We start from the raw sequence: 20,874 nt of genomic DNA, 5'->3' as shown, positions 1-20,874 counted from the left end.
ATCTGTTTATAATTCTATAATAACCTTTTTGTCCCCTGTTACAGTCTACTTTTAAGTTTATAGCAACTTCAGTTTGATTGTGTACAAACTCTAAACTTTTACTGCCTTCCCCACGTTTAAAATTTTTTATATCAGTATTTCCTTTTTTATTGTCTATCCATTACCAAGTCACTGTAGCTATAATTATTTTACTACTCTTGTCTTTTTAATATTTATATGAGAGTAAGTAACCAACACATCACCATTTATAATATTGGAATATTATGAACCTGACTATATGCTTACCTTTACCAGTGTGTTGTGTGTGTGTGTGTGTGTGTGTGTGTGTGTGTGTGTGTTTTTCCTTTGACTGGATGATTTCAAATGACCTATCTTCTAGTTCACTGTTTTTGTCCCCCCCTTGGTTAAAAATTGATGTTGAAGCTCTCTGTTGTTTTTTTTTTTTTTCAGTTCAATCATTGTATTCTTTAACTCTGGGATCTCCATTTTCTTTTTTTAATGCTTCCTATTATTTCACTGAACTTCTAATTTTATTTATGAATTGTTTTTATAATATCATTTAGTTATCATTATGTATTATAGTTCACTAACTTTAAGAGAATTACTATGAATTCTTTGTCAGACAGTTCATAGATTTTCATTTCTTTAGGACAAGTCATTGGAGTTTTATTAGTTTTCTTTTCTTTTTCTTTCTTCCTTTCTTCCTTCCTAAGTAGGCTCCATGCCCAACGTGAGGCTTGAACTCACAACCCTGAGATCAAGAGTCACATGCTCTACAAACTGAGCCCATCAGAAGCCCCTTTGTTTCCTTTGTTGGTATTTATTCCTTGATTATTCATGATCCTTGTGTCCTTGGGTTGCCGTTTATGCATTTGTTAAAGTAGGCACCTCTTCAGTCTTTACACAGTGGCTTCAAGAAGTAAAGCCCTTCATTAGTCAGTCCACCCACAGATTTGAGGTGAGCCATCTGGTGGCATCCATGGGTGGGCTTTCGCTAAAGTTATTGTCTGGATAGGCCTGGTGCATAGGTACATGATGGGGGTCTGGGTTCATTGGACAGGCCTGGCACCTAAGTCTGTGGTAATGGGCCTATTATCTATGTGTACATGGGTAAACCTAGATCTTGAATCCAGAGAAGCTATCTATATACCAAGGACCACTCAGATGGAACTAACATCTGGGCATGCACAGGCCATTCTTATACCAGGACAGGTCAGGAGCCTAATTTTCTAAGAGCCTTGTGGAAGCTGGGACAATGGAGACCAGTCTAACACAAGTGCAATCCTAAAGCCTGGGTCATGGAATAAGCCTGTAAACTGAGAACTGGGTGACTAACCTGAAGGTTGGGTCTCTAGGGGTCTGGCACAGTGGCAGGCTGGGAGCCTGTGTCTTTGGGAGCCAGAATGTAGGGCCATGGAGAATGCAGGGTCTGGTCCTGTGGAGGGTCAGGAGCCTATATCTGAGGGAGTCAGTGAAATCCAGGACCATAAGGCCTGGCCTATTGTTGGAGAATGCCTCGAGTTTGGGGCTGCAGTAGTTGCTGTAACACTGATTCTGGCCAGGAACCTAAGTCCATGGGGCTGATTGCAAGCCTGTGGTTACCGCCTACAGCTATGGGAGCTGAAAGGCCATGAGATGTACCAGGATTGGATTTACCCCAGAAGGGGTCTGATGCTGGCTGGGGCTGCTGGAGCTAGTTGGTACCTGGCTGGGCAAGGGATCTGGGTTTGTGGAATCCTACCAAGAGCCTGATGTCTTAAAAGCTGTTAGAGGCCATGCAAGGTACCTGGGGCCACAAGAGCTGGCAGACACCTGGGTGAGCCTAGAACCTACGTTTGGAACAGCCCATAGGGAAACACCTAAGGCATCTGTAGTTGACCTAGTGCTTGTGCAGGCTAGCTCTGTGGTTTGCAGTGAAGTTGGACACTTATTTCACTCTCCTTTCCCCACAGGGAAGGTGTCTCTCTCCATGATGGGTAGCCAGGCTTGGGAGAGAGGTAATGGGGGGCAATGTGAATCTATTTTTCCTGCCTTCCTCACTGAAGCTTTTCTTATTTCTGTGCTTCACACAGGTGCTATATTCTCTCAGCTGGTATTTTTAGCTCTTATGAAGGTGTTTTTATGTGTGGATAGTGTTCAAATAAACGTTCTGGGGAGCGGGGTGGGGGCAAACACTAGAAATAACATTGCTGTCATTTTGCAGACATCACTCCCTACTTTTTTTTTTGTTTTTTTTCTCTCTTTTATGCTTTTGCACTTCTATGAGCCCTCATAGATATTTGTTGAAGAAACTTAGAGCTAAGATTTGGGATATTCTGAGTTCAAATAAAAGCTTTCTAATAAAATTATACAAAAATCACTTTTTTCCCACAGAGACAATGGAGACAGTTTTAAAAGGTGGTAGAAAAGCAAGATGTGTGTATATCTGTGAGATATGGTATTTAGGGAAAAAAAGGTGCTGTGTTTAGCAGTGACAGCCTCAATCTCAATACGCCTTAAAATGGTCATTAATAAAATTAGGCCAATCACACCTACTTTTCAAAACTTTTCTTAGAGAAAGCTGTAGAGCTTTTCTTAGTGAAGCTGTTGGAAATGAGGGAAAAGTGTTTGAAGTGGTTTTGCGTTTCAATCAAGATAAAGGAGCAGATACAAGTACTTCATTTCCCAAAGTACACAGACCTGCCCTGGGTAGCTTCCACTGTTGCTATTATTTCTAACTGTGTTTTTTTTTTTTTTTTTTTGCAGTAACCACAGTTGCATACCCCTCCAAAGCCACAAGAGAAGAAAGCCATGAAATACTTTTCTGGACCAGATCTCTGACCCTATCTCATTCTCACTCTCCTGCTACTGTTGCCATAAAGAAGTCCCAGCTTGTGGAAGCTTCTCTAATAGCACACAGGACTTTCACAATTTGGACATACAGAATGTTGGCATTTCACTGGTGTTCAATACTCATTTACCCATAGAAACCATATTTGAAATAGCAAGCTACTACCCTTCATTAATATAATCACAGAAGTTTTGAGAGAGGACTGTGCTCGCCAATATGGGAATGAGATACCTCATAGCACGTTTGCCGAAGTCGAGCCTTTCTTAGTTGCCAGTAACTACCAAATACAGTTTTGGAAAATAAACTGTTATTAGGTTGGCATTCATAGCAGTTTTTTTTTTCCTGGAAATTTCTCTAAGACCCTAAGAAGAGTGAATATAAATATTCTGAGAGCTGTGATTATCATCACCCTACCCCATGGACTCATAGTTGTCTCCACTGTTCATACTGTTTGATTCCCTATTCTGTACATGTCCCACAGATACATCTCCATTCCATTTTTCTCCCTTCTCTCTAGACCTTTCTCCTCACAGATCTTGTATGTAGTCCAAGAGTCCAAACTCTTGTATGAGTTTCTCTCCTCAACACAAACTTTAAATTTTAACCTCTGTCACAAAAAGGAAGATCTGTGTCTCAGTTAAGATTTATGGTAAATAAGCTGTGCAGCAAATTCACTTAAAGTGAAAAGTCTGTCTCACTAAAGTCGGACATTATATATCTATTTTACAAAAGAATTAAACAATGCACACTGCCTGCAAAATCAGACTTTGCCAGGAAGGTGCCTAAGAAAAAGATCTGGATCATGGGATATATTCTAACATGAGCAAGTATTGCACCCAAGGACAATGAGCAGACAGTGAACAGGAAGAAAAAAAATCTAGTGGTTTTGGGAAATACTTAAATACTGAATTCAAAGACTATCCTTCTGTTATTCTTTTTCAATGTTTGATCAGCTAGTGAACATACTTCTTTACTGTCTGGTAACTCACCCGTTGCAAAAATTCAATAAATACAAGATAATCATAGTAATACACAACAACTATAATCACCATCATTCAGGACTGCTGTATCATTTTTATGAAGCTATTCATTCACCACAGCACCCTTCCTGACCCCAGAGATTTACTGTTCCTCTCCTGGAACCAGATTGACCTTTTTCATGTCAACTAGGCACTTCTTAAGAAAAAAAAGTAAAGTTCCTTTTCTCTGATGATTTGTCCATGGACCTGAATTCTCCTTCTTCTGTAAAGCTTGTTTCAAAAAAAAAATGTGTAACTCAAAAGTTGTGCAGTAACTTCTTTCTAAACTCTCAGATCATATCATATAACAACTTGGCTTAAAAACACCAACAAGGGGCGACTGGGTGGCTCAGTCAGTTGAGCGACTGACTTTGGCTCAGGTCATGATCTCACCGTCTGTGAGTTTGAGCCCCGTGTCAGGCTCTGTGCTGACAGCTCAGAGCCTGGAGCCTGCTTCAGATTCTGTGTCTCCCTCTCTCTCTGCCCCTCCCCTGCTCATGCTCTGTTTCTCTCTTTGTCAAAAATAAATAAACATTAAAAAAATTTTTTAAAAACCAACAAAATTTTTTAAGATACTTTTTAGTGTGGCAGGCAATGATTTGACATCAGAGTTCACTTTCAACCTCATTTGTCTTAACTTCTCTTTTAAAGCAGCTTACTTACTGTAAATAAGCCACATTTTGCATGTTTGCTGCTCACTGGCTACTATTACTTTGTCTAAGAAGTTTTCTCATCTTGGAATACACCATATTTCCCCCTAGATTTTTAAATGCTACCTATTATTGAGGTCCAGCTAAAACATCATTATTTACAAAGCTTTTTCTGATCACTTCATATAGACCTAATCAGTTTGAACTCCCCTGATCATTCACTTATTTTCTTTTTTCTTTTTAAGTTTATTTACTCTGAGAGGAGCAGAGGAGAGGAGAGGCATGAGCAGAGGAGAGGCAGAGGGAGAAGTAGAGAGAGAATCCTAAGCAGGCTCTGTGCTCTCAGCTCAACATGGGGCTTGATCTCACAAACTGTGAGATCATGACCTGAGCCCAAATTAAAAGTCAGATGGTTAGTACCGAGTAAATGGGTGCTCCCCATTCACTTCTTTTAATATTTCATTTTTTTCTTAATATTTATTTTTGAGAGAGAGAGAGAGAGAGAGAAGGAGTATGTGAGCGTGCAAGCAGGTGAGGGGCAAAAAGAGAGAGGCAGAGAGAGAGAGAGAAAGAGAGAGAGAATGAATCCCAAGCAGGTCTCCTCACTGTCAGTGCAGAGCCCCATGCAAGGCTCAAACTCACAAACAGTGAGGTCATGACCTGAGCCAAAGTCAGACACTTAACCGACTGATCCACTCAGGTGCTCCATGCTTATTACTTCTTACAGTGTATTTTATATCAAAACATTAATTAAATAGGAAAGACAAACTGTGAGATTCGTCTGTATCACTACAGTGCCATTGTACCTGGAAACACTAATTAAAAAATATATATACACCTCCATGCTCATCGCAGCATTACTTCCAATAGTCAAGACATGGAAACAACCCAAATGTCCATCAATGAATAAAGAAAATGTGGCAAAGATATATACAGTGGAATATTATTCAGCCATAAAAAAGAGTGAAATCTTGCCATTTGTGACATAATGGATTGACTGTAAGGGCCTTATATGGAATGAGTAAGTCAGACAGAAAACTATGAATCCTGTATGAGTTCACTTGTAGGATTAAAACAAAACAAAACAAAACAAAAGCAAAAACCAAGCTCACGTGTACAGAGAATAGACTGGTGGTTGTCTGAGGTGGGGTATGGGCAAAAGAGGCAAAGGAGACTAAAAGGCACGAATTTCCCCGTTATAAAATGAATGTCATGGGGATGTGATATGATATACAGAACGGTGACTTTAATTAATAATCCTGTATTTACTGTATTGCATATTTAAAACTAGCTAGGAGAGTAGATCTTAAAAGTTCTCATCACAAGAAAAAAATTGTAAACTCTGTGGCGAGACATGTTAACAGGACTTACTGTTGTAATCATTTTGCAACATATACAAATATCGAATTGTTATTTGCCTGCAATTAATACAATGTTATGTCAATTACACCGTAACAAAAACAAAAAGAAATAAAGAGAAACTAATACTGGTGCAAAATTCAGTTTTAAAACCTTAGAAGATACACCTGGAATATAAAAAAAAATGTTTTTAGTATTTTTTTAACGTTTTATTTTTATTTCTGAGAGAGAGAGAGAGAGAGCGCGCGCGCGCGCGCACAAGTGGGGGAGGGGCAGAGAGAGAGGGAGACACAGAATTCGAAACAGGCTCCAGGCTCTGAGCTGTCAGCACAGAGCCCCATGACGGGCTCAAACTCAGGAACTGCAAGATCACGACCTGAGCCAAAGTCAGATGCTTAACTGACTGAGCCATCCAGGTGCCCTTCATTAAGAAACTTTTAAAACTGTCATGAGAATCATTCCATTATTCCTATTATGACTGAGTTTTATAAGAGAAAAAACTTACCATGTATTAATATGGCAAGTATTCCTATTCCATCACAGAACTTTTAGAACTCTATGAAATAAAATCTGAAAGCAGAGGTAAAGAGAGAGGGTCTTGCGATACAGATGGGAGGAAATAGCATATACAGATGATACTGAAAGACATAGGTTTGACCTGCATGCAACCACTTATGCATGGACTTTGTTTCATTAAATATAGGCATAGCACTGTAAATGTATTTTTCTATTCCTTATAATTTTGTTATTAACATTTTCTTTTCTCTAGCTGCCTTAATTGTAAGAATCCCGTATATGACTCATAAACGTACAAAATATGGTTAATTGACTGATTATGTTATTGATAAGGCTACCCGTCAATAGTACCCTATTAGTACGTAAATTTTTGCCAAGTTGAAAGTTATGCTCAGATTTTCAACTGTGCAGAGGTCAGTGCCCCAAACCCTGTTGTTCAAAGATCAACTTGCTATAAAATCTATGCTAATACTTTATTTTAATCCCACTAAAATGTATTCAGAATTCTCACAATGAAAGGTTTAAATACACAGCTATGCAAGATTTTGTATTTATCACTCCAGCTTTTAAATACAATGCATCCTCTCTCACACTCTCATTTTACAAGTTGTTCACAACTATTACTTTGAATCATTAAGAAATATTTATACCACCAGGCCAAACAATTTACCACATACAAAATTGTTTTAATTATGTAAGCTATTTGTTATGGCTTTAAATTCTAACTTCTCCATGGCAATTCTTTTTTTTTTTTTTAACGTTTATTTATTTTTGAGACAGAGACAGAGCATGAACAGGGGAGGGGCAGAGAGAGAGGGGGACACAGAATCTGAAACAGGCTCCAGGCTCTGAGCTGTCAGCACAGAGCCCGATGCGGGGCTCTAACTCACGGACCGTGAGATCGTGACCTGAGCCTAAGTCGGACGCTCAACCGACTAAGCCACCCAGGCTCCCTCCATTGCAATTCTTATAATGCTAGACACATTCTTTTAACGTTTATTTATTTATTTGTTTGTTTACTTATTGAGAGACAGAGAGAGAGAGAGAGAGAGAGAGAGAGACAGAGAGACAGAGAGAATGCAAGCAGGGGAGGGGTAGAGACAGAGGGAGAGAGAGAGAATCCAAAGCAGGCTCCTAATTGTCAGTGCTGAATCCAACGCAGGGCTCAAACTCATAAACCATGAGATCGTGACCACAGCAGAAACCAAGAGGCAGACACTTAACCGACTGAGCCACCTAGGCACCCCCAGAAACACTTTTTCTTTTTTTTTTTTTCCAGAAACATTTTTATATTACTTTCATATTGGCAAAAAAAAAAAAAAAAAAATTGCTATCAATATGGCTTAATTTATAGCAATTGTGGAAGTGATTTTAAAAGACCTGTGTATCATATTGGACATTCATATATATAACTAATATAGTTATTTACATATTGATAGATTGACAAGGCTTTATTTTCAGTTTTGATACTATTAGCAATAATCACGCCTCAGATAAACCTCACTTGCTACGATACTGCCACTGCATAAAGCTTCAGTTCTGATACTAAAGCACATAAAAATAAATTCACAGAATTATTTTTTTAATATCAAATGGGCTTTTAATCTATTTATTGTATGGCATTTAGTTTCTTATTTCAAAATGCCACTTTCGATAGATTAGTAAGTAGCCAACACATTAAAGACTTGAATCTTAAAATATTTTCTTAAAACTAATTTTGAATTCAAAATAATAAGACAGATACTATAAATAGTAAACCAAACTCGAGTATTATCTTGATCCATAGATTATCCACTTTAGCCAACACATTTAACTACTTTTTGCACAAATCCTCATCCAGCCAAGCATAGCTATTGTTCGAAAACACCACCTAATATTTTTCTTACTGCCCACAAGCATTCTCTGGTGACTACGAGGAGAGAAGTAGGTAAAGAAAAAAATAAGAAGGGAAAAAAGAAGAGAGGTCAACATTTGAGCTAATAGACATTTTGATATAAATTTGGATAAATCAAATACTTGATGGTGGCATGGGTTATGGCCTTTTAACTTATGTATATTGTTTTCCATAGCTGCCATTAACTAAGTCAAAGATTATGATGAGATTTTTCACTCATCTTCTGTTATCAAAACGTAACTCTTTACCAGGTGACCAGTTTTACAGTTTATGTTACTATAGCACATATAAAAAATATATATAATTACATGAAAATCTGAGGAAATAAAAATATATTTTTTGCTAAACCTTACTTTTGTTTTTTTTTTATGTTGTTTTGTTTTAAACTAAGCATAGTTTTATTTTCAGACTTTAACAGAACTACCAGGCTTTATAAGTTTAGTCACTAAGATGTTCTATCACTAGGATTAATGTGTGTAATTGATCTTATACCAAAACTGGTACTAAAAATAGGATGTTGCCACAATTATAATAGAAATAGTTGTCACCTGCTTAGCAATAAGGCATTCTGGTGCCAAGAAACTAATGCTAAAGGCTGTCAAGATGACTTTCCATATATTATTAAGGCAAAACATTGGTAAAAACTCCTACCTGCAGTAAATTGGAAGTCAAAATATATGCCCAGTAGTTAGTACAACACAAAAAAACATTATGTACATACACACACACTCTCATATGTGTATGCATGCATATATATATGAATATATGTATGTATATATGTATTATAATTTATGTGAAAAACAGTAAGTCCATGTGAAGGTATAGAAACGTCACCAAATACCATTAAGGATTTACATAATAAATATTAATAATAATTTTCTATTAAATATTGTCCCTTCAAGTTTGTCTTACTTGTCTTACTTTCTTTTAACTGTTTAAAATTATACATCCATGTGTTGTCTACCTCATAGTAGTCCCTGGGATAGTAATAACAGTCAATGAGCCTCATAATTTCAAAGGAATCTCTCGTGAATATATTAAAATTTTTATGGCAACTTTATGACCAGAACTTCCCTGCTTTCAAGATAAAATTTGAGGCACAGAAGGATTAGCTGATCTGATGGAAGTCGAACAATTAACAGATAGATGAAATGTAAGTCAGGACAGTTCTATTCCAAAATATCAAGTGTTCCTATATAATAGGAAACTAAAATAGGTCTAATGAAAAGTCAGTGAAGCTGGAAGTGGCTTGGCTGATGGCAGAAGGCTAGCTTGGATATACCTTTCATTATGGTGCCAGGACTACAGAATTCACAGGACAAACATCACCAGTGCTGATGGGGAGGAGAGGGAGTTCAATGAGCTCTTGCTGATTCACTGCTAATCACAACATCTAAGAACATATTTATGAGTAAGTGTATTACTATTTTATATCAATAATCTACACAAAGCAAGATTCTGAGGATGTCAGATGAGGTGGGTTGTGTTCTTTCAAGAAAAAGAAAAAAGACAGTGGAAATTTGCAGGTACCAAGGATAATCAAAATATTAAAATCTAGCAAAATGTTTAAACATGCAGTTCATACAAAGTCTTGGAGATACTAGAAAAACTGCTCATTTTAGCTCATTTGCTATGAAAAGTTGTTACTATCATTATGTTCTCTATTGTATCATAATAAGCTTTAAAGATAGAGAAGCAATCTGGTATTTAGCTCAGGATTTTCTAGTTATTAGCTATATTACCGAAGGTTAAATTGTAGTTATTTTGGCTCTATTCATACATAAGATTTTTGTGAAAATTGCATTTGAGTGCATAGGGAGTAGCCAGTAAAGACCTTAGCTTCACAGTAGGAAGGCAGGAAAGTTTTATTATTATTGTGGTGGCTGTGGGACATCTCAGTCGGTTAAGCATCAGACTCCTGATTTCAGGTCAGGTCATGAACTCAGGGTTCCTGAGTTGGAACTCCATGCTGGGCTCTGTGCTGACAGTGTGGAGCCTGTTTGGGATTCTCTGTCTCCCCACCTCCCCACCCCCCATCTCCCTGCCCCTCCCTCACTCATTCACTATCTCTTTCTTTAAAAAATACATAAATGAACTTAAAAAAATTATTGTGGTGGTTGTTGCTAGATGCTATACATTAAGGGGTTGCAAGGGAAACAATGAGATTTTTATTTTGAACTCAAGTTGTTCAAGTCAAATCCTAAAATAGAGAATATAGATGTAATGCGTTTTCCTAATATTCTTAACTCCTTGTAACACTAAGATGTTACTGTTGTTTTTGTTAATAGGGAAAGCCAACTTAATCTACCTTCCATGACAAAGGATATCCAATGAGTTGACCAGCTTATTCTGCATAACACCTAATAAGTGCCTGATGCAAATCAACCTATCTCTTACAGATTCAAGTTAAAAATTCAAAACTTACTTTTCAATCATCAGAGTAGAAGAGTCATTGGATGGGAGAAGGCCAGAATGGCACAATGGTTTCAATTTTGATGTCACTCACAACTGATTGCTGATGGGTGGCTTAAGTGCTGTTTATGAAGGATTCCACTGGAAAGACTGCTATGATCTGTTAGTAAAGTCTGCCATAGAAATGAGAGCAAATGAGAGCCCCTGACACTTGCTTAGGGAGTTATTACTAATACAAACACGTTGCCTGGAAATAAGAGGACCAGGGAAATCACTTGGTTGAAGGATTAGCTGATCCTCTTCATTATTCATCTTCCTCTTCATTATTACTAAACAACTACAAGATTCTGATCAGATGTCTGAAAAGGTATCTACTATTAACTAGCAAAGGGCACCTGCACACTAGCACACGCCCAGAGGATATTCTTGAGAACTTGGGTTGAAAGCTCTACCAGCATGTTAGATCAGTAAGAAACTTCTCGAATCTTTTTAATTGTATTTGTAAAAAAAAATGATAATATTTATCTCAAAATTGTTTTGAGGATTTAACAAGAATGTTTAGCATCGTGTCAGGCAAATACACTTGATAGACCTTTACAACTGTCATCACGGACACTGACAGAGAACTTTGAGAGTGTGCGTGTATAAAAGGGGAAATGCATATAGGTTTTGTTTTGGTTGTTTTTTTTTTTTTGGTGTACTCCTTTGCAAAGAGTAAATCTTTAATTTTAGTTGTGAGATAAGGAATGATAGTTGGCACTTAGCAATTTAAACAATTCACTGAGAAACTGCCCATGAGACCAAACCAAGCACTGACAAAGCCATTCACAAAATGTACTTCTTGGGGTCACAGCATTACATTTCAACTTTAGGATAAACTGGGGCACTCAGGAATTGGCATCCTATCCTTGGCTTTGAAATAATCAAGTAAGGCAACTTGATGTTAAAATGGAATTGCAATGCTTTAAATGAGTCTGTACCAGACAGTATCCCTCCATCTATGGATTCTTGCTTTTGCAAATTGGAAACCAGAGACCCACACCCCAATAACTCAAATGATAAATACTTAAAAATGATTGAGGCAAAGTCTTTATTACTATTTTTCCTGTCCAGTTCATTACGTCTACTCTCCTTCACTCTTGGTATCCAGAGGGTTTTATGTGCCCCTGTGAACCATTTTCCAGCCCATATTATTCTTACAAAGAGAAGTCTGTTTTCTGAACTTTCCCTTGCACAGGGGTTTTCTGGAGCAATTTGCCTTTCCCTGTGGATATCTGAGAGGTCACACTGAGAATAAAATTAGCAAGTATACAATAAAAGCTAAAAAAAAAAAAAAAGAAAGTTGGAAAGAAAAACCCAAGCATTTTCATGTTAAATGAGAGAGAGGTAGAGAAAGGCTAATAGAGTTTAAAGATCATGTTCTTATCCCAGAGAAAGCATAAATCTACCCTTCAAGGCAATAGGGAGATGCCAGTTTAAACTTCAGAAAAAGAGCTGACTTTTATGTCAAGGTCATATTCCAGGATGAGCAACTTCTAGAATCAAGAAAGCCCTGGCAGAAATAAAAAGGCTACTAAAATACAAGGGTGCATGAGTGAGTTCGTGTACTGTCTAGGGTCTGAGAAAGATCTGAAATAGTGCTTACTCTGTATGAGTAAGAGTGGGTAATTTATTCATTTATATGTTTCAAAAATAGTTCCAGAGTATACATTATTGTCACATTCAGGGAAAACAATAAAATTGTATTAATAAACATAAATACACATACACACACCCAGCCACCCACCAATCAAAGTGGCCACGATGAGCACATGCCATGACATACCGCTGCTCTTTTCCTAGCTCTAAATGTTCCCCAGTAGTGCAGGGATCACAGCAGAGAAAACTGCAGATTAAGATTCTAAAATTTTCAGGGCAAATTTTAGATAGGTTCAGCTGTTGATCTGAGAACCCATTGTATCAGGGAGAGAAAGGCCAACATGTTTATTAGTCTTTACCTTCTACAGCCTTGTTTTATAAGTTGTGGAACTTGATCCATTCAAAGGTTATCTAATCAGGTTAGTGGGTCATGAAATAAATGTCCGGAAAACTGATAGGAATGAATAAACTGATAGGAATGAATGAAAACTGATAGAAACCAAAATTATAGTGCAAGGTATGTAGTACAGAAAAGTATTAGTTTTTTATTATTTATTTATTTTGAGAGAGAGAGAGAGAGAACTTGTGCACAAGGGTGCATGCATGTGGAGGAGGGGCAGAGAGAGACGGAGAGAGAGAGAATCTCAAGCAGGCTCCACACTGTCAGCTCAGAGACCTACACAGGGCTCAGTCTCACAAACTATGAGATCACGGCCTGAGCTGTAATCAAGAATTGTATGCTTAGCTGACTGAACCACTCAGGCCCCCTAGGAAAATATTAGGTTTAACAAAAATTATTTCAGAGGTCTGTGTGCATAGAAGACAGGGATAGAGGCAGAGAATTTAATTATGATGCATAATGCATTTCCTACTTTGGCCCAGAGATAAAAATGATAAATACTGATCTGGATAATAAAACTGAGGAATGACTGAATTTGAAAAAAAAAACAAAAAAAAAAAAACAGCCATTTTTCCAACTCCATCCCATCACTAGAATTCACCTCTTGCTTTAAGGTTGAAGTAACATGAAAGCATTTCCCCCATTCCTTTCACTAAACTTCTTACTGATTTGTGGATTACCTTACATCTCATGTCTGAAATTTTGTTTCAAAGCCACCTGTTACCGTTGTGGCAGGAGAAGGGTCAAGAGAGAGACAGAAGAACAAAGACAGGGTATATGTGTGTGGGGTAGAGAAAAGGAGAGCCTGTGTTCCCACATTTGGTGTGGAAAGATATATGAGTTTTGCCAGTCAGAGGATGCTATAGAAGTTACGTGGAGATTAGGATCCTATGCACACCACAAGAGGGTTGCAAACTGGGGAAAGGTTCCCATCTGTGACAGGCTCTGCTGGGACTTGCTCTTGGCAGAAACAGAGTCTCTATGTCAGGAAACCCTAGAGGGGATGCCCAAAGTCTCTAAGAGCTATCAAATGTACTGTCAGAGGGAACTCACATTGAAATGTTCCCTATAAAATAGAACACCAGAAGGGAAAGTAGGGAGCAGAGGAAGCGGGTGGGGAAATAACAGACTTCGGCAACCCAAAAGATGCCTATGCAGTCAGGTCTAGCCTGTACTGGGTTGGAAGGGACAGAACTAAGAATCATATTCAGGGCTGTATCTTTAGATGACGTCCTAGAACCAGGTCTTAAAAAAATGAGATTCTTTATATAACAAAATGTGCCTGAAATATGGAATCAGACTGTTTTCTTTCAGAAAGCACAGTGGAAGCAGTTACTGGAGAAAATAATACCACCTGTCTAACCGCAGTTGAATTGCACATAGACAAATGTCACACACACACGCAAGCACACACACACACACGTGGTCTAACACAATTATAACCCTTGGTCTTGTTTGGAAGATCACCTTTGATTTTGTATTACAGAATAAATTCTTTCATTGTAAGCCTTTAAGATATGTCGAGATAGTCATATCTTACTTACTGCCTTTGCCATTTTAAGTTCATATTTTTAAAAAAAAAAAGATAATTACAGCCAATATTAAGATGATCATGGACACTTTCAATAAAGTTAGTAGGTGTTTCTATTTATGACCCAGCTCTGGTCCCTAACAGCTAGTGTAACAAATTAAGTTACTTAACTTTTTTGGGTCTCAAATTGCTCTATATTTAAAATGGAGTTAAGAAACCTACATCTCAGTGTGGTTGTTCTAAGGATATCCAATGATATATGCATAACATTCTTAATAAGGCTGGTACATATTAACTACTGAACCAGCAGCTGTTATTATGATTATTGGGAAATATTAATGCTATACAGATTAAGAGCTCAAAATGAGTGTATTCACTGAATTCAATATGCATTTTAGGGAGCTTGTCATGTGCAGTGATTATGAAAAGGAATAAAATTGGCTCATTTGCCTTGTGTGAGGATACTGTAGAAAATATACTCACATTGTCAGAATTTCTTTCATAACAGTGGCCACATGACCATTGTACACATGTGCAGAGGAGGAAGAGAATATATAACACTGGGGAAGCCATAAAAGGCTTTAGGGAGTCTGTGAAATCAAACCTGGGTATTGAATTATGTGCAAACTCAAAGCAAAGGGTCAGTTGATACATCATCAGCAAAATAATCAGAAAAGGGACAACATGACACTTTTGGGGATGAGCCTGCCATATAAGTACCCACAGATTAACTCAAGTGCCTTTGTCCCTAGACTCAACATATTATGTATATTCATAGCTCATAAAAAGCTCTGTCGCTGTTGTTTTTCTAAACAAAAAATGCAAGCCAAGAAAACTTCTATTAAGAGTAACTATGTTAAGTCAAGTCTTCAAGAGCTGAAACCACACTTTTAATATTGCCTCCCAAAGGTAAGGAGTTCAGTGGTGCTGAAGTAAAGGGACACAGGCTAGAAAGTTGGGCCAGGGTTCTTAAATACTAAGGCAGAAAGTGTGACTCTGTCCAATGAGTGCCAATGACACTGATTTAGGACAACAACAACAAAAATAGACTATGCATTACAAAGACTGTGCCCACCAAAGCATTTTCTCTTGATTAGGCAGAGTGAGAAAGACTGGAAGGGCCCATGCGGATGCACACGTAGGACTCTAAGGCCTGCAACTTTAGTGAGCATAAAAATCATACACAAAATTTGTACAAATCTAAAGGTTCTTTCCATATGAGCCTGGGCTTCTGTGTGCATTAACTCTCCAGATGACGCTTACAGCCACCAAAGTATGAGAACCACTGGTCTGACAAGAGGTAGGGTGGGAATGACCTACAGTAATGGCTCTGGGGGTATGAGGAGAGAGCAAGAGGAGAATTACAGAAAAAAAGTGAACCAAGAGGCCAGATTTACTTAATATGTCTCTACTTCTTGAATGAAAGAGTTTGTTCCAAACAAAAGTACAGAACATTATTTCTGGTGATTTTCATTGTATCTTAGTGATGCAATAAGGAATAGGAGAAGTTCATCAGAACTGAGAGTTGGAACTCTTATAACCTTGGAATTCTTCTGTTCACTAACTACTCAAGAGAGAGGTTTTGTTTTGTCTTTTGTTTTTTGTTTGTTTGTTTTTTTTTTCCAGAAGAATGAGGTGTTTTATTAGGATCTTTTCTAAACTCCCTTCTAGCTCTAAATCAACATATAACTTGTAATAAAACTTAAATATTAATATGAATTGCAGTATAAATGAGATACTCAAAATTCTTCATGGGAATATGTGAGGAGTAATAACAACAAAAGTATTAGAAATATGTGTGTCATAGGACAGGCAAACTCATTTATAAGTAGAAAGCATGTTACTATATTTTCACATAGATTTAATAAAGGTAAAAAAATATGCATTCTTGTTTTAAGCTACTGAGTTTAGAGTTACTTTTCTGTAATTTTTCAATGTTTCTTTATTTATTTTATCTATCTATCCATCTATCTACCATCTATTTATTTCTCATGAACCATAAGATCATGACCTGAGCCGAAATCACCACCCAGGTGCCCCACTTTTCTGTATTTCATAAACTTAGATTGCTAATTATATGCAAGTAATTTATTTTTTAGTCTACAGATCCATGCAATTTTTCTACTGCAGAATTTTAAATGTCTCAGTTTTAATTCTACTTGAAACACGGTTGTATATAGGCTAATAAAAGTAGAGAACTCCCAGGAAGTGAGTTCAAATAATAAATTACAGTTTTCATCCTTCTTTTTTTAATGTTTGGAATACTGAATCATCTTTCTCATCCCACACTCCATAGTGTCAGCTTGCTTCTCCCAACTCAGTTAATTAAATTTTAACTAATTTTCATCTCACTTTTAAAACTTTCAGGTTAAGTCATTAGTTCTCAATCCTTGGGTCTGAGTGTACAGACATTAGAGATTGAAATAAGTACTCACCGTATTTCTTTTCCAGCAAACCATAAGCAGTGTTAGAGCACTGCAGAGTTTTCTCCTCATAGTCTTTATATGTCTATAGTTTCACATTTTTTACATTTTGATACCAAAAATGTATCCCCCAAAAAGTACAACCAATAAAGTGTTACCAGACCTTGAGGATTTCAACATAATCTCTTCTAATATGATTCATTTTTCATTAAATATAATACTAAAATGTAAATGTTTACAATAATATAATAAGTTTATAAAGCTCCCTCTTTCCAGAGACTAAAATAATGAGAGTTTATTAGAAAAATCCTAAAAAAAAGTACACAGAATTATATTTAGAATGCTAATAGAATGGTAAGTGTTCATGATAGGAACGCTACCTACAAAAAAAAAACAAAACAAAACAAAAACATAAAATGGCTGAGCAAATTGTTGTATATCCATACACTGGGATGCTAGTCGGCACCAAAACTAAAGGACTATTGATACATACAACACCATGAATGAAAATCAAATGCATTATATTAAGTAAAGAAGCCTACGTATTGTATGATTTTATTTTTATGACAACCTGGAAAGGGCAAAACTATAGACAAAAACATGTCAGTTCCTACGAAGAACTGATAATCATGGAAGGTGACCAAAGAGGGCCCACACAGAGTTTTGGGGAACTCTTCTATATTTTAATTGTGATATGCATCTGACAAACGTGAGAACTGTTCACTATCAAGAATGAACTTTGCTGTATGTAAATTACATCTCAATAAACTTGACAAAAGGAAGAGTTTGAATTCCACATGGAAGAATCAGCAAATTTCTTTACTGCAAGAGAATTGTTTCTAAATGATTTCATGTGTTCTGAAACCTAACCTCACTCTGGTAAATAATATTTTGCCAAAAATTGTTTTCTGCTAAAAATCATCTGTACTGAAATGAAAAATACAATTTAATTCCTTAAATTCCTAGAATCTTACATCTTCACATAGCTCAGATTATCCAGAACACATCTTATGTAACTTGAGAAAAAGGATGTCTATCATACTTCAGATAGAACTTTAAACAACAATTTAAAATTTAATCTTTAGAAGATCAATCCCATCCACCTGTTTTGATGGCATAATAAAGCAAGATGTAGAGTTTCCCCTCATTCAGAGAATATAAGAATGTCCTGGGAACATGGCTATTTATAGGGAGTTTCCAACTTTTAATATAAATATGAAATGTGCTTTGCTATCCATAGTCAATATTTATGTGCTCTGGTTTGGTGATTTCTTGTTATGTTTTGACTTACTTGAAATTTGTAGTTCTATAGACAGGAACACATCCATTATGCCACATGGATAGCTTAAACTATTACAATTGGATATACAAAGGTAACTCCATTAACAAGCAAAATCTGAGGTCCAATTAAGTAATTTCAAACAGCAACTTTTGCTCTGAAATCAATTTCCTCCTCCAAGATATTTAATTAAATTGTGCTTACTCTAACTACTATTGGAAATACTAAATTGATACAACAGTTATAAGTAATCAAAATGAGCATTTTAATAAACTCTGTTAGAGATAGAAGTGTTCAGTGAAGTTCATTTGAAAAGCATTAAGTATTTCATAGCCAAATACGATTACTTAACACAATATTACATTGACATTTTGAAGATTTTGTTCATGCTTGTTAAGTTTTGTTTTGCTATGGGAGAGTGACAGTATATTTTTAAGTATTAAATTTAAAAACATAGGTTTACTATGTCTGATATTATTTTCATGGAAATATAGTAGAGAACCACATGATGACTAAGTGGCAGCTTTTCTGACTCAAAACAGAAACAGAAGGTCTCATTGCCTTCCTTTTCTCACAGTGTCTTTGCAGAAATGTGTCAAATGTAACATAACAGCTTGGCATATATTCACACATATATACAACTCACAAAGATATATATCTAGAGCTGTTAAGTAATTAAGTTTCTTAGTAAAGAATGCACCAAATAGTGCATGATAAACACACTGTGACAGAAAATACTACTTAGTGAGTCTAGCTCACCCACTACCAGAATTTGCTCACTTCATCATGACAACTAAATCTGCACACCAGCAAATGACAACAGCATTCTAAGTGACAGGATGCTTATCATATACACTCTGTCAAAGAGTAAGTGAAACTGAATGCAAGCTTTGTTGATGAGTTCTGCCAACAGCTTGCATTGCTGTCAGGTGACATATTTGACAGAGAGAGTCTGGATGGAGATGATACTATCAGAGAGTCAGAGGAAATGGTCATCAGCCAAGTGGAACACGTACTACAAAAGAATGAGATAAGAAAAGCCTCTTAAATCCAGACATGAAACCCTGGGTCCATTCTTGAACTCTCACCTTTACCCTTTGCAGGATGTACAATGATATTTATTCTATCATTTTAAGTTTTAACTTTTTTCCTTAATATTTTTTAAACTTCATTTACCTAGATAAAATATATAAATTCCTGAAAACATTCATTCTTTCTTCAGAAAGAAATATAAAATCAGAGCAGACCAATTACTAGCAAGGAGATTGAATCAGTAATTAAAAATATCCCAACAATGAGAAGACCAGGACCAAATGGCTTCACTGGTGAATTGCAGCAAACATTTAAAGAAGACTTATACCAAAACTTCTCAAACTCTTCCATGAAAAATAAGAGGAGGGAATATTTCCAAACTCATTTTATGAGGCCAGTATTACCATGATATCAAGCAGATAAAGACACTACAAGGGAAGAAAACCACAAGCCAACATCCCTAATGAGCACAGATGCAAAATTCTCACAAAAATATTCAAACAATATTGAATATTACTTTAAAAGGATCATATACAATGATCAAGTGGGATTAATTTCTGGGATGCAAGGATGGTTCAACATATGAAAATCAATAAATGTGATACACCACATTAACAAAAGATAAAAATCATGTGGTCACCTAAACAGACACAGAAAAAAATATTTGATGAAATTCAACATAACTTTGTGATAAAGACACTAAAACAAATTGGGTATAGAAGAAACATACCTCTATACAATAAAGCCCATAAATGACAAGCCCACAAATCGGCATCATACTCAAGGGTGAAAATTGAAAACTTTTCCTCTAAGATTCAGAAAAAGACAAAGATTCCTACTCTTGCCACTTTTATTCAAAATAGTCCTGGAAACCATAGCCAGAGCAAGTAAACCAAGAAAAATAAATAAAAGGCATTCAAATCAGAAGGAATAAGTATAATTTTTTGTTACAGGTGATATGATATTGCATGTAGAAAATGCTAAAAACTCCACCAAAAAATTGTTAGACTAATAAATGAATTCAGTAAAGTTGCCTGATACAAAATTAACAAACAAAATACATTTACATTTCTTCTTTTTGAAATGTCTATTTATTTAGAGAGAGCAAGAGAGAATGAGTTAGGGAGGGGCAGAGAGAGAAGGAAAGAGAATCCCAAGCAGATTCCATGCTCAGCATGCAGCCTGACGCAGGGCTCAATCTCATGACTGTGAGTTAATGACCTGAGCCAAAATCAAGAGTCAGACACTCAACCAACTGAGCCATCCAGGTACCCCCATTTACCTTTCTGTGCACTAACAATGAACAAACAAAAACAGAAATTGGAAAAAGAATCCCATTTACAATAGCATCAAATATAATACAATGTTTGCAATAACTTTAACCAAACAGGAAAATCTGTACACTGAAAATAACAAGGCATTGATGAGAGAATTGAAGAAGACACAAATAAATGGAAAGATACTCCATGCTCAAGAACTGGAAGAACCAATGTTAAAAATACTGGGGCACCTGGCTGACTTAGTTGGCAGAGCATGTGACTCTTAATTTCATGATCATGAGTTGAGCCCCATGTTGGGTAAGGAACCTACTACTTAAAAATAATGTCTGTACTACCTAAAACAATCAAGAGGTTCAATGCAAGCTCTATCAAAATTTTGATGGCATTTTTTTTTTACAGAAATAAAAAAACAACTGTTCTAAGGTTTGAGTGAAAGCAAAAAAGACCGCAAATACCCAAAGCAATATTGATATAGAACAAAGCTGGAAGCGTCACACTTCCTAATTTCAAACTACATTACAAGCTATGATAATCATAATAATATGCTATGGGGAGTCTGGGTGGCTCAGTCAGTTAAGCATCTGTCCCTTTTGACTCAGATCATGATCTTG

At 36.5% G+C, this 20,874-nt stretch overlaps 1 protein-coding gene and 1 non-coding gene across 3 annotated transcripts in view; both read right to left on the bottom strand.

The window, feature by feature from the left end:
- The window catches only part of DPP10 (dipeptidyl peptidase like 10), a 650,645-nt gene that overhangs the window by 567,860 nt on the left and 61,911 nt on the right, over positions 1–20,874 (bottom strand). The gene's annotated exons all lie outside the window — the stretch shown is intronic.
- On the bottom strand, positions 7,771–7,907 carry LOC131505743 (U4 spliceosomal RNA). The gene has a single exon (XR_009258523.1). It is a non-coding gene; the product is annotated as a U4 spliceosomal RNA (small nuclear RNA).

This window comes from Neofelis nebulosa, chromosome 2, assembly GCF_028018385.1.
Source record: "Neofelis nebulosa isolate mNeoNeb1 chromosome 2, mNeoNeb1.pri, whole genome shotgun sequence".
Taxonomy (NCBI): Eukaryota; Metazoa; Chordata; class Mammalia; order Carnivora; family Felidae; genus Neofelis; species Neofelis nebulosa.
The sequence above is the reverse complement of the archived record's forward strand: the minus strand, read 5'-3'. Positions and strand labels throughout refer to the sequence as shown.